Below are 7,163 nucleotides of genomic sequence, written 5' to 3' on the forward strand. Positions count from 1 at the left end.
AATAAATAAATAATAAAGTATTGGCAATCCAAACTATTAATGTGGATTTGTACATCTTGAAATACATATTGACTGATGATAAAATTGAGTTTGAGGTAAAAAATCTTCAAACAAGTACTTCGTAATTTCTAGGCATTTTAGACTGTAGAATATAATTAAAATAATATGATTTTAATTTTTAAGAGGGCTGTCATTGGTTTATGACAAACAGTCAGGACCAAACACCTTTCTTTTCAGAAAGGGAAAAAATGCATTTGGGATCAAATACTCTCAAAGTCTCTCTCTCTCTCTCTCTCTCTCTCTCTCTCTCTCTCTCCCTCCCTCCTTTATTAAGTTCTTTATACCATTAAATTGGGATCTGAAGGCTCGTAATTCCACGCCTCGCTGGGAGTTAAAGTGCCTAACAGTACCATGTTCTTTGAGATAACAGGCGAGGGGTCTGACATATTCAGGCCTTTTAAACCCTGAAACCGAACTCCATTTGACCGGTCCAGATATATGTTTTGGCCCAATAAAAAGAAGATAAAAAAAAGCACGCGCCATACACATGCTGGGAGAGAAGAGTACTCCTGATGGGAGTCTTCTTTCTTCCTAAGTTGCTTGGACGAAATCGGACTCCAAGTTGAATTTTGGTCACGGGCGAGCTCTGTAAAAGTTCCTCCCCATCTCCCACCGGAGGTCCAACCTCGATCGGATCTCTCTGTCGGAGATTTCAGCATCCTCTCTGATTGCCGGAAGTCGTTCGTTGCCGCCGCCGCTGCCGTTTGCTGCCGGAAAGTTATTTAAGAACCTAAAAATCCTTGGATAATCCTTCTCTCCCTCTTTCACAACCTTTGGAAGTTTGTTTCTAGCCGATGATCGCCGAAATTTGGTCGAGAAAAACAAGTGCTCTATTGTCTCTGTTTTAGAAAACCGACCCTGTTTTCTTCCATTTTCGGCTGCCTCCGCTGTCGGTGCTTGTCGTTGGGATCTTCCTCCAATCTCCCGAAGTGGTAGGAGACCATGGTTGGAGCTTAGACCATTAGGATGCTTAATTTCAGTGGTTAAAGGGGTCAGAACATCTGTTTTGGTGGACTTGGCGCCACCGGCTGCCAGTCACTATCGGCCTCCAGTTGCTGCCGGTTGTGGGTTCCTTACCCTGGGAACGATCTGCAGCCACCCTCTCTCTCTCCCTTCTCTTCCCTTGGCTAGAGAGAGACTTTGTTCTCTCTTCCTCTCTCTTCCCAAGCTTTCTCTCTCTTATTTCTCTCTGTAAGTTTCTCTATTTATGGCCAGACAGGTTAATTGATCTGGGTTGATCGTGCCATTGACAACCAAACCTAGACCCCTGATTGAACTCAAATTGAGATTCTCTTCTCCGTCTTTTGTCTCGTTATGGGACTTTCTCTCTCCATAGGATTTTCTCTCCTTACAGAACTTTCTCTCTCTATTTGGACTTTCTCTCTCTACTTGACTCATGAACCGGATACATTGATGATCCAAGATGGCTTGTGGCATCTACGGACCAAACCCAAACTCCTGGCTGAACTCGAGCTGAGATCTCTTTTCTCTCCCTCTTTCCCTCTCTAGACAGGCATAGGGATCCTAGTGTAAGCTTTGCTTTCCTTATTGCTCGGATCCAAGTTGACCTAGTTTAGAAATCCTGAATTGCCCCGGTACCCGGGTGGTAGACCGGCCCTTTACCTCGGTGTTGTCAGATCTCTTTGGAATTCAGTCATCATTAACCTTCATTGAGTCATTAAATCATACCTGATCTTGACCTTTTGCCCAAAAGATTGCTCTCCTACATAACCAAATCAATATAAAAAAATATCCGAGGTATTTGACAAACCAGAATCCTCTACTAGTCCACTACAATTAATGTCCACCGTCATGTAGCAACCTAGGATTATCCAACAGCCCTTCTTAATTAATTATTTCTCCGGATCAAGCTAGAGAGAGATATTACCAACATGAAGAGAGAGAAACTAGAGTGTAAATTCTCGTTGAGCTTCTTCTTGCTCGAAGGGCTGTAGCCCATACAAAACCAATACTGATCATAGAAAATAGATTTATATAGAAAAATATTCGAGGCCAACTAGATAACAACATCCAATTATTTGAATCGGTCAGTACAATGTAATCCAATTCATCTGATCTAGAAATATATATCAAATCAATGTAACAGACCAAGGGTTATCAATTATGGATCCAAATGGGAGCTGATAACAGTCAGCGTCCGGCGATTCGGGTCGGTCCGCTCTGGCCAATCAAGCCAGTCAAGTCATGAAACGTGAATAAGACCATGGTTCAAATAACATAATAGGGATTCATGATTATAGAGTTCAACAGCACGGCGATAGTCGGGGTAAGGCTAGCACGGTGGGTGGCTGCAACGATACTAGTCCAAAATCCTCTACTGGGGTTCAACCCGCGCCTACAATGAGAACACTGGGACCCTCTTGCTGGGTCCATAGAATTATGTAAAGAGAGAGAAACAAAGAAAGAGAAACCAAGAGAGAGGAGAGAGAAGGAGAGAGGAGAGATAAAGAAGAGAGAGAAGACTCTTCTTTCCCCAAATAGGGAAGAGTTGTTCTCTCTCACTCTTCTTCTCAGATCAGGGTGGCGTGACAAGGCGGTAGACTTTGGTAGAGGGTAGTCTCTTTGCCAACGCATCGCCGGTGACGGTGGTCGGTTGGCGCAAGGAAGAAGAGAGGAAGGGATCAAGAAGAAACATGATCAATCTCGACCTAGATCATGGTCGATTCTACAGATTAACAGGTACACTTTCTCGGGGTTCCTAGACAGCGGCAAAATCCAGCCAAACTTAGCGGCTGGCGGCAAAACTTGAAAGAAAGGAGTCGAAATAGGGAAAATAAGGGATCTTTTTTTCAGTCGATTTTCATCCGATTTCTCAGACAGCGGCCGTTATTTTGGCTTGAGGGGAGAATGGCATGGAAAGGGGAAGAAGGCCAGGGTGATACCTCGGCTCGGCGGCATTCAGTGGTATGATATCGGTAAACAAAATAATGGGCAACCACAAGCTCAATGGAAAGAAGAATAAGAACGAGAGAGCAAGAATGAAGATCGCTCAGGGTGGAGGCTTTGGAGGGATTAGAGCTCCCCTTTTATAGAGGAGCCCTAGGGTCCCGACGGCTCTAGGACTCCGCCTCCTAGTCAGAAACGTCGGAGGACAAAAAGACTCCAACCGAAGTCTCTTCTCCCCTGCTTCGTGCCATAGGGCACGTTTTTCCTTGGGCTGGCCTCTTTCAGGCTGACCCACAAGCCCAAAGGCTGGGCTAGGCTGCTATATTCTTTCTCCTTAAAATAATTTCGTCCTCCAAATTAACTTACTTAAGGCTCGGACTTTAAAAGTACTCAACCATCATGTCATCCTCGAACTCCTAAATAGTCTTCCTCTTAGAATACGTGCTCACAAGATTTTGACATAAAGAATTATGATATACAAAGTCATGGCATCTCAAAACTTGATCCCTTCCATCAACAATATAGCAGATTCTTTTGATCTCCTTCAAAAGATGGCCAACCTTCCAACCTTGGATTAAAATGCCATAATTCATTGCCCAAGAATTTAATTGCTCTTGATTAATTCAACATGGAGATACTAAACATAAATAGGAGAAAGCTTTAGCATTAAATGCTCTTCATAATCAATAATCTTTTCTTCTCTTGACTTTGTCCATGATTTAATGATCAACCTTTGTCCTAGGACAACCTTAAACCTTCTCAAATAGATAAAGTAACAATATCGGAGCTAGGAGTAGGAGATCTATGTTAAAATATTTTAGATCCAAGCTTAACCACGGAGTCATCAATCTGTTAATGCTAAATTTGATATGCTGCAAATTCTCTCAAGAATTGTCAATAATAGAAGAACTCATTGGTAAAAATTATATAGCTACCTCTAGATTATCCATAAAATCAACAACATTCTCTTTTACTAGAAAACTAACTCAAGTCCTCCATCATAAGACCTTTCGGATCAAAGTATTATGGTTTCTAACCAGTTTCAAACTCAAACCGCCACACTTCCTCTACGCACTCTGATCTAACTCGGTAAATACTCTAAGGCTGTTAAATAATTTCTAACTAAAATATCACTTTGCATGAGGATCAAAATGTATTTCTTCTTAAATTTATTTATCAATTTCTATGACTAGAATAATATTTGTGAAAAGCTAAAACTAAAATTTAGCAATATAACTCATGTGCTCGTGTATTTCTGTCTCATCTCCCGTTTACGTGATTCCCCTGGACATCCTAAACCAAATGAACTATATTCTTTTTCAGAAAAAAAATCTTTATGCATCCCTCATCGGCATCTCTAACTAATTGAATTCTTGTCAAAATTAAGAAAGAAACAAAAGCATTAATTTGTTTTTTAATCCAGTATTTAATTTTAACTCTTTTATCATCCCAAAGCTTAAATTTTTTTTATTAATCTATTATTTTATGTGCATTATGCTATTCTGAATTGCTAGTTCCTTGGAGCACTCAACTAGTTGTCTTTTTCTATTAGTTTAATTGCGAATAGACGTTTATATGAGATTAGTTAAAGGCATGAGATGATTCGGAAGCAGGGGCGAGAGCTAAAAATGAGTTCTTTGAAAGAATAACAAAGCGAATGGCAAATGGGAAAAGGAACTCGAGTTTTTTTATGCGATCGCTCGAAAATTGAGACAGCTGGATTTGACTAAAATAGTCTTATTAATCAAGCTATGGTCTGATCTTTGGTTTTCTCGTGGATTTATTAATCGGTTCATCCTTTGATTGAATTTTTTTTTTTAAAAGAAAACTGCAACGCCAGCGTACTTACTCAGAATGGAAAATAGCAACGGGACATGATACGTACGTTGGGTTGCATGGAGCTGGCACTCCGCTAATAACTTGCGACAACTTTAGTTAGATTGACACGTGCTAATAATGAATACAACCTAACCTATGGTGAATGGTCAGGGGCTATTTTATTTGAGATAGGCTTGGTTGGTAGTAACAGGACATCCTACTCCCTAACAATATCCATGTTTCCTAAAGAATCTTTCCGTCTATTTTATTTGAGATTGTCAGGGCCTTCCGTAATGGCTTCCCATAATCTACTCTTGTCGTCCGTCTGTCCTACTCGCCTGACATGTTAATGCAGCATTTTTAAAGATTTGGCAACGAGTAACCATGGATGGAAGACCCGCATGCTTGCAAGTACTCATCATCGTAAATGGATAGTGGCCTTGCAAAGCCCTAAAATCATATATATATATTCATGCTTATGTTATGCCAATGTTTTGAAAGTTTTGATATGGCCACCAAGATGGTAGCATAGTTAGAACAAGACTTTGCTTCCACCGACGCGCACGGTATAGATTCGAAATGCACAGGTGTCGATTAAATGTTGGGGACCGTATGCCTCCGCCTGAACATGCTCGGTTGAAACGCTATTTGGTCCAGTTGGTACTGAGGTGGCGCTGGAATAACGTATTTACACGTGGAGCGATTCACGGGTCGGAGAGGGTATAAGCAAAATTTCTATTCGTATCGAACATTTTCTAGTGGAAGGAGGGCCCAATATATAGAAGCTGTTACGTGGGAGAGATTTCCTCCTCCCAACATTTTCTAGTGGAAGGAGGGCCCAATAGAAGCTGTTACGTGGGAGAGATTTCCTCCCCCCCCCCCCCCCCCCCCCCCCCCTTTTTTTTTTTTAAACCAAAAGAAAGAAAAAAAGAAGAAAAAAGTTTTGATATATGATTTATTCCACTGTAGACAATTAGGAGCTCTAAAGAAGATTATTTCTAGACATATCATGATTCCTTTTGAGGATAAAAAGGAAAAAAGAGAGGGGAAGAAAAGAAGAAGTAAAGAACAAACAAAAAGGCTGATATGGAGGCCAGCTGCCGAAGAACTGTGAAGAGAAACGTGTCTGTCAAGGTGCATCCCACGCGAGGAAAGAAGCCGCGTAAAGAAAGAGAAAGAGAAAGGAGAAAGAGTCTCCTCTCTTTCTAAATTTAAACATTTCGTGGCTTGGCTCTCCTCCGTCCATATTGTTCAGAAAGGGAGACCAAGAGGAACGTCCGAAAGGAAATATACAGCTGCACGTAGAAGAAATGTCGACGACCAAAGATAGAGGACCTTAGAAACCTCCAAACATCAAAGAAAAGATCTAAAGCTTGTCAAAGATAAGAAACATCAAACTCTAGTATCTGAAGAAAGATTGTGCAAGTAGATTCCCACGGCCAGTGGGTGACACTGTGCCTGCAATTGCTCGCCCAGAAAGAAGTTGGTCGTGGCCACACCATGGTAGACTATGAGAAGGAGGCATCTTGATTCTTGTGCAGCCCCTTTCGTGAGATTGCATGTGCCGCTACTTCTAGTCCGTTTCGCTAGCAATAACCTTGATGCTTTCTCCAACATAGAAATTAATGCATCAGAGTAGGAGTAATGTATATGCATCAAGTACATGCATGCACGTCACTGACTTGATTCTTTATTCTGAGAGCGACTTCTGCTATTTCTGGAGGAATGAAAATACTGCTAAACTTTCACTATTAGTATTGGTATATGACCACAGATTAGAACAAAACCCGGTTTCTTGAATCTACTAGTTTCTAATGTACGTACAAAAAATTACTTGCTTGCATTGTGGAAAAGTACGTTCAGTTGCAATATCAACTTAGACCGCATGGACACACATCTAATAAATAAACTATCCAATATTGACCTAATCTGACCCAAACTGGCTTCCAAGTTCTCAACTCGGACAATATTGAAGTTCCGTTGGCATAGGCCGAATAGGTTAATCTGGTTAGGGTTTTTTCTTGAGAAGTATTTGATCGTAGGTCTTGTAGGTCTAAATTATGATTCATTACGGCCTTAGATTGTGCTGGTTTGGGAGTTCTGCTAGCAAAATTCAAGTTAGGTTTGGGTTGGATTAGGTTGCTTACTCTCGGGATTAGAACGTAACGGTCTTCCAATTCCAACTCAGCCTTGAAATATAAAGGCCAAAGCTGAACCAGACAACTAGTTTGGTCAAGTTGGGATTGGGTTAAACCAATCCAAGTCGTAACGTTGGATGATGCATCGCATCTTTGTAAAAATATAAGCTCCAACCAATTTGAAATATATATAAATATGTCTGTTATTAAAAATATTTTATATTTCATCAGTGCTGCATC

Source organism: Phoenix dactylifera, unplaced genomic scaffold (genome assembly GCF_009389715.1).
Source record: "Phoenix dactylifera cultivar Barhee BC4 unplaced genomic scaffold, palm_55x_up_171113_PBpolish2nd_filt_p 001514F, whole genome shotgun sequence".
Lineage (NCBI taxonomy): Eukaryota > Viridiplantae > Streptophyta > Magnoliopsida > Arecales > Arecaceae > Phoenix > Phoenix dactylifera.